The sequence below is a fragment of the Nycticebus coucang genome, chromosome 1 (assembly GCF_027406575.1).
Source record: "Nycticebus coucang isolate mNycCou1 chromosome 1, mNycCou1.pri, whole genome shotgun sequence".
Lineage (NCBI taxonomy): Eukaryota > Metazoa > Chordata > Mammalia > Primates > Lorisidae > Nycticebus > Nycticebus coucang.
Window position 1 is genome coordinate 54,811,089 of NC_069780.1, and position 11,538 is coordinate 54,822,626.

Sequence of the window (11,538 nt, forward strand, 5' to 3'; positions counted from 1 at the left end):
GTTTACTAAAATATGTATTACAAATACAAACTATTAGATAAAGCATTAGCTAGTCAACTTTTATAAGACCTAAATTAAAAAATTTCAAAATTTTACGTTAGGAACTTGAGTTTGCTTCCACAAATATAACCATTTTATGTCAGATTTTATGTTTGAAATGTCTAAACATCATTCCTGATTAATAATGGTTTCTCCCCATAGCCTTGGAGGTAAAAAAAACAATGAAAATTTTCACCTAGATAGATTACCAAAATGATTTTAAAACAATTCAAACAGTTGAAATTATATTAAAAGCATCTAAATCACTTCCTTTGTTTCATTGAAAATGTAATGTTGAAATTTCTTATAAGAGGGGTGGCTCTGTTACGTATTAATGTGACTAGATAGACTGTTTCCCGGAAGTCCATTCCCTATGTGTTTCCAGTTAGGGTGGGCTGCAAGAGGCATTTTTGCATGAGATTTGGAGGGTGGAAGTGAAGTAGAAGCTTTAATGCTGGGAAGGTTGGAGCAGACACTTTTTATAGCTCACACCTGTTGCTTTATCTGTTGGTTCATCTCATTTGCTTAGGGTGGCATCTGGGCCTAAAACTGATACACCTTCCCCTGAATCTTCCTTTGGCTTCTCCAGTTCCTGAGCCAGGTTTGTGTTAAGCTTTGTGACAATGGGCATTAGCATCTCCTGCAAGATATTCACTTCATTAAGGTTGGGGACAGCAAGAACTGCTTCCAGGCCGTGCTTCAGGTTCCAGCTTCATCTTGATCCTTTTCTCCTATTTATATGTGTCTTGCCTGCTCTTGAGCTTCAAATCCCACATTAGACACAAATACAATAGCATAATAGAGACTGTTTAATCAGCTCTCATAGTTGCACATGGTAAAGTCCTTATTATCTATCATCTATCTGTCTTTCTATCATCTGTTAATCATTTATTACATGTGTCTATCTGTCTAGCTATCTGGGTGTCTTATCTCCTAGAAGTTTTGCTTCTCTGATTGAACTCTGACATATACACAGGGCAAACAGACTTCAAATTTTCACATACCAAGTATTTAAAAAGTCTAGTAAAGTTTTACTATGCAAATAATATGTTTAGAATAGTTACTTGCCTCTAGCTTGGGGGCCACTCAGGTAGACATTAGTCACAAAGCATTGATGGTGGATTAAAGACAATTGCAAATCCTTTGACATTCCTCCCATTGAGAAGTAGGGTCCATTTCTCTTTCTCATGACTCAGAACCAACCTGTGACTGCTTTAACAAACTGGGTAAGGAAGAGTGATACTCTGTTGTTTCCAATCCTGTTCTTCAAAAGGACTTGAAAGCTTCTGCACAGGCCTCTTGGTGTCTGAGCTTCCAGGTAAGAAATCTGATTGTCTTGTTAGACAGACCATGTAGGGAAGACCTGGCCCTATATGTATACAGAGAGATGGAGGATATTCTGGTTAGTTCCACCATCTAACCATCCTGTGGAGGTGGCAAGTATGTGAAGAAAGCTATCTTGATCCACCCCAAGCCTGGCCCAGCCACCAACTGAATACTACTGAGTGTATGTTCCTCAAGTGGAGCAAAAGAACTGCTCAGCCAAGTCCCACCCACTGTCCTGACCCAAAAAATAAAGAGAAATCATGAAATGATTGTTGTTTAAGCCATCGTGTTTGGAGGTAGGTTATGACACAGCAGTGGATAACCAGAGCAGTATTTAATACAGGTAAAGGCAGGTAATGGGTCCTCTTTCTCCATCACCCCATGTCTGGAGTTGGGTTGCATTCCTTGCTCCCCAGTCACTTGGAGCAACAATTCCCCTGGAACTCTGCTAACCCTTGGTCCCAGTGGGCAGGGTCTGTCCTCTGTGCCTGTGGGGCAGCTCCACGTGCCAGAGTGTCTTGGTCGAGCAAGGCCCATGGGGCAGAGCAGGGAGGACTCCATTTTGCTCTACTGTGCTGCACTCAAGGGACTGTGGGGCTCCCTGTCAGACCTCGCCCTGTGCTGTCCTCCTCCAAGGAGCTTGGACTGAAGCCTCTAAAAGCCTGGGGGATCCAGCCAGACTTCCCTGGGGGCCAAAGGGATCAATATCTCTCGGGACATATGTAACTGATGCTTGGCCTTCTAGGACGTCTGAAACAACTGTGAGAAGCTCTAAATTAGATCAAGATTCTTAATTTGTGTGGCTCAAGTTTTCCAAATTCTTACTAATTATTTATTTTTTTGATTGCCCTTTCACATCTTGCATCCTTTATTACCTATAGAAATCTATCCTCTTTTAAAACTCTAACTTGGTTTTGTTACTGTGCTAATTAGCTACGTTTTGCTCAGATCCATCCCCTGCCCTTCTCTCGTACTCTGTGTTATAGGTGACTACGTTTCCAAACTCCTTGCACTCTGCTGTCTAGGTAAATTTAGTCAGTGGGAGACTCTGTTGGAAGCTTGGATTCCTCTTCTAGCAACTCGTGATGGCTGTATCTCCTCCATGACTCTGGTTCCCCCTGGGTGCCCCTGCATGGTTTGAGTGCTTACCCAGTGGCTTGGCTCTGAGCCCTGCCCCTCCTGCTCAGGGATAGTGTAGCAGCACCTTGCTGTTTTTAAAGTCTATATTGTCACTCTTTCCCATGTGTGACTTCTTTGTGTTTTCATGACCAATGTAAGCAATTTAATTCTCTCTACCAAACTTTAATAATTTTATAAGTTCTCTTTTATATATGAATACAAGGCTCCTCCCACCCCCACTCACACATATTGTCTCCCCAGGAATTGCTTTGGGATACATAAGGAAGAGAGGGACTAGCAGTCACAAACCAACAAACTTCAAAAGAGAGTCAAATATACATTCTCAAAACAAGAAATCTGAGAAGAGTTGAAATACTCATATAAAAAAGGTTCAAATATATATCTTAAAAGAAGAAGACTCTTTGTTCTGAAGAAATAAGGGAATATGACATTGAAAGTCTGTAAAAAGGTCATGATAGTTCTTTAGGAAATTTTTATCAGTTCAGTTTTAACTTTTAAAAATGATAGCATAAAGTTGGATCATTATGGAGGAGCTGATTTCATCATTATCTATAAGCAGTAAACTTTACTGGAGTTTTTAAAAAATATTTTTATTTTGCTTCCACTTTTCAATGAGAGTTTAGGTGATACAATGGACTGAACTGTGTTCCTCCAGAATTCTTATGTTATGGTTCTCACCCCCAACATGACTATACTTGGGGACAGGGCCTTTGTACAGGTAATTATGGTTAAATAAGGTTATAATAGTGGGTTCTAATCTAATATGACTGTTTTTGTAACATGTGCACAGAGGAAAGGCTGTGTGAGGGCACAGAGAAGAGGTAGCCATCAGGGAACCAAGGAGAGAGGCTTCAGGAGAAACTAAACCTGCTGACACTTTGATCTTTGACTTCCAGCCTCCAGAACTGTGAAAAAGAAATTTCTGTTGTTTGAGGTATTTGGTTATGGCAGCTGGGTATAGAATACAGGTAGTTAATTTGTTTTATATTATAGTACTTTGGGATATTTGTCTTCAGTGTTCTGCAGTTTCATTATGTGTGGCTAGCTTTGGATGTTTTAAGTTTGATTTATCCTTCTTGGAATTCATTATGATCCTGGAACTTCAGAATTCAAATGTTTCCTTCACTAATGGAAAAATGTCAACCATTACTTCTTCAAACATTGCCCCTTCTTTTTTTCTCTATTTTCCAGTCTTGGGAATTACATCTCTGCTGTACCTCCTCATCCCTTCTTCCATATCCCTTAATCTTTCCTATTTCCAGATATTTATATATCTGTGCCTTCTGGGTAGTGTCCTAAAATCTTTTTTCCACTTTATAATTTCTCTTGCTTTAACCAATCTGCTATTTAACCCATTCAGATATGTTTTTAATTTGGTCATTGTCTCTCCATGTGAATAAGTGGATTTTTATCCAGACTACTCTTTTGCACAGCATACAGGATTTCAAGGGTCCCAACTTCTGTACAGGATTCTCAGTTCTAATCCCCTGCTCACTTGGGACCGGTGCGTACCTTATATCTCCATATGAGTGTGAAATCCCAAGCTGTTAGGTGACTAGAATCAATAATAGAATCAATGGTTACCCTCCACCACCATAGCATAGCTACATCATGAGCTGATACTTAGAAACTTCATTCTGCTTTCCATTATCTCTTTGTTTCTGGCGCTTCTCTTTCTTTCTTGAGAGCTTATCCATGGATAGAAAACATTTTAAATTTTATCAAACAGGTCTAGCTTTTCTTAAATAATGGAATTTAACTTAGTCTGCCATTTTACTAAAACAAAAAAACTTCAGTAACATTTTAATAATTATAAGAAAATCCTCATTATTAGTTTTAGAAAGGGAAAGACAATCTGTATGGTTCTGGGACCAAGACAAAGTATTAGGAAATTCTCTCTTCATCCTTAAACAACATAGATAAGCCAGGCAGTTCGGCTATGTCCAAGTTTTGGAGTATGATGATGAATGAATCAAAAATCTATCCTATATCTGTGTCTTGATGGCCACATAATCTGCCATCAGAGAGCGAGTTTAATTATGTGATGAATTTGCTTGAAGTCTTTGTGAAGTAGTTTGTCATAGGAATATCAGAATTTTAAGTTCTGGTCATGGCTTTAGCACTGACTCAAAGGGTCAGGATGGCAGAGCCTAATCAATGTATCATCAACTTATAATCTTAATTAATTATATTTTATTAATAAAACAATAAAAGAATTGTTGAGTACCTACTTCAGGTCTTCTGAAGATATTTGTTTACTTTCAAGAAACGACCCTTCTGATTATAAATCTTTGAAAACTGCTCAGATTTCCCTTTAAGTTTCTCATTTAAGTGCATACATAAGCTAAATCCCGGAGACGTGGAAAAGCAGATAAAAGTCAGTAGTAGGCTCAGCGCTTGTAGCACAGTGGTTACAGTGCCAGCCACATACACTGAGGCTGGCGAGTTTGAACCTGGCCCAGGCCTGCTAAACAACAATGACAACTGCAACAAAAAATAGCCAGGCACTGTGGCAGGCGCCTGTAGTCCCAGCTACTTGCGAAGCTCAGGCAAGAGAATTGCTTAAGCCCAAGAGTTGGAGGTTGCTGTGAGCTGTGATGCCACTGCACTCTACCGAGGATGACATAGTGAGACTCTGTCTCAAAAAAAAAAAAACAGTCAGTAGTAGCAGACTGGCATGGAATCATTTATAATATAATTGAAGTTTGAATGGATTATTGGGGAGCTACAAAGAAGGGAGTGGTCAGTTGAATGTCACAGGGGTGAAAGGTTGAATGTCACGGGAGGTTTTGAGAATAAGCAATGAGAGTTTTGGAAGCATAAGATCTTGCAGTCAGAGATTTGTAGGAGGACAGTTAAGGTGTGCAGGCTCCTCCATGGTCAGCCATGAAGCCTTGGGTGAAATGGACACAAGTGTACAGACATCTTGCATCCCTTTCAGGATGTCCGGAGGCTTAGAGCACTATCTGCAAAATGCTGGAGGTTGCTGAAGAGCAGCCCTACGGGATCCTTGGGGTCTTGCCCTTCTCCAACCATTCAATAAATAGTGCTCGGCAGAGATCCTGGCTGAGGATACTTGTTTTCAAAACAACAGCCCTGAGCCAACCTCCTTAAGTAGTTCCATATGTTTCTATGGAGAGTTTATGGATTGTGGCCTTCGGAATTCTTTTGTTTATCACTGGGAATCCAAGTCCTGAAAGCTGTTAACTAACCATGAGGTTTGCTGGTTATACAAGCTGTTGGACCTCTTAAGGACTTTGACATAAGGACCATTTTCTGTGGAATAAGAATTAGTGGTTTAAAAAGAGTGTACTTAACAGTATCATGTAAGTATCAGTTTCTGTATTTCATTACTGCCCAGGCATTTTTTTTTTAAATTGGACTCTGCTGCCTTGTGTGTACACTTAAATGAGGCCCTTAAAGGGAAATCTGAGCAGAGTCTTCAAAGACTTATAATCAGAGGTTTTTTTTTAATGAACATCCATTGTCGGCAGACCTGAAACCAGGATAGAAAGGTGGGTATTTCCCTACCTGAGGCCCAGAGGCACAGGTCCTCAAGATACTGAGGACCCATCTCGCCTCTGGACAACTATTTCCACTCTATCTTCCCCACCCCCATCAGTACCCCCTTGCAGTGCTATTTCTTTACTAATCTAATGTCAAACACATGTAGGGTCTATACTGTTTACAGGAAAGAAGTTTCCATGGATTGCTTCATCAGCCTTAATAATAGCTACAATGTATGGAGCACTTTGTGTCAGGCGCTGTGTTCTTTCTGTACTGTGTCCCTTTTAATCCTTTCCTCGCTATTGTCCAATGAGTGGGTATTATAATTACTCCTCATTTCACAGATAAGGAAACCAAAGGTCAGAGAGTCTGAGTAATTGATTAAAGTTATTTAAAATCTACATTAGTCTTCTACTTACAATTTTACTACCTGTGGCAGAGACAAGACTTGCATTCAGGTTGCTGACTTAAAGCTCTTACCCGACTTGCTATGCTACCTCCCACTGTCCCATAGGAAAGATCCCTTTCTTTCCTATGAGATTTAGCTTGATCGCTAAGACCTCTTTCCAGCTGGTAAGTATTATGGTTCTTTTCTAATGGCAGTTGTATTGCTATTCATGCTGTTTTCATATAAAACAGTGAGAGAAAGAGGCTGATCTCCATAAAACAGTTCTTCACACATTAAAAACCATCCATGCTGATCATAGTAGCTTCTCCGGAGAATGAACTGATGTGGTTGGTGCTAAAGGGTGACGCCCCCAAGAAAGGCAGATGCAAGACCTCACAGCTCTGCCTGGGTATACGCTGCTGAGGACTGACACGTGAGTCAGCAGAAGTGAGCAGACAATACCATGTTGGGTTTTAATGCAGTGAGTCAGCCCTGATTTCTGGCCAGCTTTAGTGCAGACCCCTGAAGTTTTAACAGAATATTAATTGCCCTGTCACTTCCTGTTCCACACAGCTGGGTGGGATTGCTACCAGCCACACTGTTGAGAAGTTACACATTTCAGCTCAACTCAGAAAGGTTTCCTGGAGTGGGTGAAATGACAACATGCAGGAAGGTCAAACTCCAGATGTGGGACTCTGACCTTCTCTCCTCCTGGGGAAAACATGTTCTCATTATAATCTCAGAAGATTTTTGGTAGAGGTTTAAGGCTGTACAGTCTACTGAAAGTCTAGCTTCTCCAACCTGGAGGGTGCCAGCCTGTTTCACATGGATTTATTCAAGGCTTTGAGACCACCTATTAGGTTCCTGAACTAAGGGAAGGGAGGATGAGAAAGAGTGTTTAAGCCTTTCTGGATGAGGGGAGCTAGACTTAGAAGCTGCTTCTTGCTCCTTGAAGTTGGAAGGCGTTTCAAGATGAGGAATGAGTTATTTCTGGACTATTACCTCTACTGGATAGAAATGCCACAGGGTGGTAAAAAGAGTCCCTTGTCGGTATGGTGGTGAGTTTCCCATTCATTGGTTTATTCATATATTTATTCATTCCACAAAAATTTATATTAAATTTGAAAAATTCATTCACGATACACCGAGGAGTCAAGAGAGTTGATAAGAAAATGTAATTTAATTTTTCTTTATTAACAGATTTAATGTTTAATGTTAAATTTTTCTTTTTTAACAGATTTAATGTTCCTCCCAAGTTTCCAGCACTGAACCCCAGGGTAGGAATTAAATTTTAGCCTGTTCTGATAAACTTTGTCCAAGGTAATAATCTAGGTAAACACTCCATTTCCTTTCATTTGTCAGATTTCCTCTCTCTACCTCTGCTTCTATGTAAGTTGACCTTTCAGTGTGCAGCTGGCAATGAATGGAATCTTTCGCTCATAAGCTTTGTGGCACCATTAGCAGGATGAGTGACTTTCTGGATCCTTACTGTGGCTGTGGTTGGACAGGAAACCACTGAAGAATGTGACATTCTTTGATGTACTGGCATCATTGTTCCAGACCATGGTCCCAGCCATTAACCCAGGTCACAGGGTCTATGCCTAGGGTCGGGAGAAGAAGTGGCCTGGCTTTGTTCATACCCTAGGTTTCTGCTGCTCCACCGGTATGTTGTTGGAGAAAACAGGTACAGAAATTGACACTCAGGTGAGAAGATGTGTCAGTAAACATTTGCTAGAGTGATCCTGCATAAAGAAAACCACAGGAAAAAACACCATTGACCTTCAGTGGCACATAGCAATAAGCATTTATTTAGTCAGGGATTAGCAATCTTTCTCTGTAAAGGAATAGGTAGTAAATATTTTAGGCTTTTTAGGCGTACAGTTTCTGCCTTTATAGAACAAAAGCAACCATAGATGATACGGAATGACAATGTGAGCATGACTGTTCTAATAAAACTTTGTTTACAGGCACTGAAATTTGAATTTCATATAATTCCCTTGTGTTGTAAAATATTATTCTTTTGATTTTTTAAATATATACCTCATCTTACTTAATTATTGTGTTTAGACATTTATACTCTATACTTAAAGATCCGACATGTACCCTTGCATTATGCACTATAGGTGTGATCCTATTCTTTTGATTTTTTGGAAAGCATGAAGTTGAATGGCCTGTGAGCTTTATTCATGGGCTTTACAGAAACAAGTAATGTGCCAGAGTTGTCCATGAGCCACAGTTGGCTGAACCCTGGTTTACCCTCATGATTCTGCTCTGGGTTGGCTGGTCTGCTCTGCACTGCACTTGCTTGGGAATCTGTAGTCAACTGTGAGCTGGCTAGACAGCTCTGCTGATTTCTACTGGGCTCATATACATGTCTGGAGATTGGCTTACCATTGACTGGTCCAGGGTAGCATTGGATGGGATGACTGGGGCAAGTCAGCTCTGCTACATGACCAGCCAGCAGGTTAGCTTGAACATGTTCTCCTGGCAATGGCAGAGGCCGGTACATGTAAGTGGAAACATGCAATCACTTTTAGACACCTCTGTTTGAACTATGTTTGCTAATATCCCACACGCCAAAACAAGTCATCAGGTTGAAGCCAGAGTCAGGTGTGGGGTGTTCCCAGCATGAGAGGCACAGGGCATAGGTGATGTAGTGGGACCATTAAAACAATCAACCTAACAAAAGACCTAAATTGGGAAGAATTTTTAAAATATTCTACTTGCAATTCCTTCCTTTGAGTGTAATGCTAGACCAGGGTATGGCTGTGAAGTATATAAGTGGGAGACACAGACACATGAAACAAGTAACTGTGATATGGGAGGGGAGAGTGAATGCCAAGGCACAGAGGCATGGAAAAGCTTTTTCTTTGGTAAGATGGTGCTCATGAGTATAACGGCATGAGGGGAGAGTGGAGAAAAGCAGGCAGGTTTCTAAGAGGGTCTGATAAAACTTGGTAATATTTTGTATGCAATGGGCAAGGTCATGTTCAAGGAAGCAGCCATTTGAGAGTGAGCAAAAGGGAGCATTCTTGTTTTAACTCCTTGGCGGAGGCTAGCATGGTAGTAAGAACATAAAAGCAATGGACCACTGTCCTGTTTCTTCTCAGTAAAGGAGGGCAGGAGGAAAAACATTTCCAGTACACAGACTGAGTCTCAGTTTAAGGTAAAACTTAGGATTTTAGATCCACTTTCCTGGTGTAGTGGTCAGGAACTCTGCTATTTTCTGATACAAAGTGAGAAGATCCATATACTTCCTTTGCCCTTGAGTTATTCCAGAGAAAAAGCTAAGCTTTTGCCTTTGACCTCTAGGGATAATTTTTTTTTTTTCCCTGCTTCCCGTCCCTTCTGCCCCTCCTCTTTCTTTCCTCACTTGCTCCTTCCTCTCATTTTCTATCTCTATTTCTTCCCCTTTTTTTGTTTACATTTGCACTGGGTAAGAGGGAAAAATGGGGCCCAATATACTACAAACTCTGACTAGAGTCTTTGGAATCATGGGAAATTCCTTGACTTGTTTAGTGAAGGTTGGCTGCACCCCAGGATTCCACTGTTTCAAAGCAGAGTCATGTATATGGCTTGGGTTTTGTGTTAGGACTCTGGGGGATTTTGGTTATGAAACATAATGTGCAGTCTGCCTAGCTTCCCAGTGGCAAAATAGAAAGCTAGATCTATTTGTTATAGAACTTCAGGCTTCAGGGTTTTTCCTCATAATTACAGATGTGCCTTTGAAGCTTACTGCAGCAAATACAATGAGTCTTACAATTTAAAATGAAAATCATATATATTTGGAATGAAGCCTTCTAGGTTTCAGAATGGAATATTTTACAAGTGTGAAAAACAAAAAGGCTCTGTGTTTATATTACCTAATGTTAGTGGTTTTCCCTTTTCCTTATCTCCTAAGTCCTGCTGTCCAAGATCCCTTGATTCTTTGGCTAGCATCAATGATGTCATGAAAAGGGAATGTTTGGAGACTTTTTCCTAGTTCCACCCCCAACATTTCAGATGGCATTAGCTTCACTAGAAAAACAGACTGAGACCAAGTTAAAGAAAAATTACTATTTGCATTTTGCTGCTTTTCCCTCTAGATTATCTAGTTTAAAAAGGAATTTCCATCATCCTTGAAGTTTCATGTTGATCAGGTATTTTGTCCCTATAATTACCCCTTTTGTTCACATTACATCAAGGAGAGAATCAAGAATAGGTCTGAAAGAAGTCAAACTATCAGCTCACCAGTGCTGGGGAGCAGAGCAGTAGCCCTGGGACTGGCATCTCTGAGGAAGGTGCTGTTGATGCTGAGTTCACCTGTCGTGGTGTTCTCCTCCAGAGCTTTACATGCCGCAAATTACTGATAACTCCCAAGTCAAGTCACCACCTCCAGTCACCACCTCTTCTCACACTTTCCAATCTGTATGTCTATTTCTTGACATCATGAGACCTTGCATGTCTAACAGTCCACTTCAAACTCAATGTGGCGTAAAGAGACTTGATTCTGCACTCACCCCATACACCTATTTCTCTCTCAACCTTCCTCAGATCAGTAAAAATTGCCACCACCCCTCAATTACTTACTTGGAATCATTAAGTGAGTCTTACTTAGAAGTCAACCTCATGTCTCACTTTATTTCATAGCCCACCTGCAATCTATCAGCAGGTCCAGCGGCCACATACTGAATCCGAAGCTGGTGACTTTTCAACACCTCCAGGGCTACAGTCCAAGCAAGACTTGGGCATTCTTCTGAACCGGCCTTTCTACTTCCTTTCATAGCGATGCTTCAGACCACAGATGAAGAGTTCTTTATTATTTATTTGTGTATGTATGTATTTATTTATTGTGGGGGATTCATTGAGGGTACAAAGAACCAGGTTACACTGCTTGCGTTTGTTTGTAAAGACCCTATTTGTCTCCTACCCCCAAGAGCTGGGTCACACCCCATGATCCCTCACCCCTCCCCTTTTCCCTTTCTCTGCTCCCCAGTTCATCAATTGTCCTCATATCAGAATAGAGTACATTGGATCCTTGCTTCTCCATTCTTGTGATGTTTCACTAAGAAAAATGTATTTCAACTCCATCCAGATTAATACAAAAGATGTAACATTACCATCTTTTTTGTGGCTGAATAGTATTCCATGGTATACAT

General features: G+C 40.6%; 1 long non-coding RNA gene across 1 annotated transcript; it reads left to right on the top strand.

Moving 5' to 3' along the window:
* Nucleotides 1-7,160: 7,160 nt before the first annotated feature.
* On the top strand, nucleotides 7,161-11,204 carry LOC128577155 (uncharacterized). The gene is made up of 3 exons (XR_008377516.1): nucleotides 7,161-7,458; nucleotides 7,638-7,720; nucleotides 11,049-11,204. It is a non-coding gene; the product is annotated as an uncharacterized LOC128577155 (long non-coding RNA).
* Nucleotides 11,205-11,538: the final 334 nt, after the last annotated feature.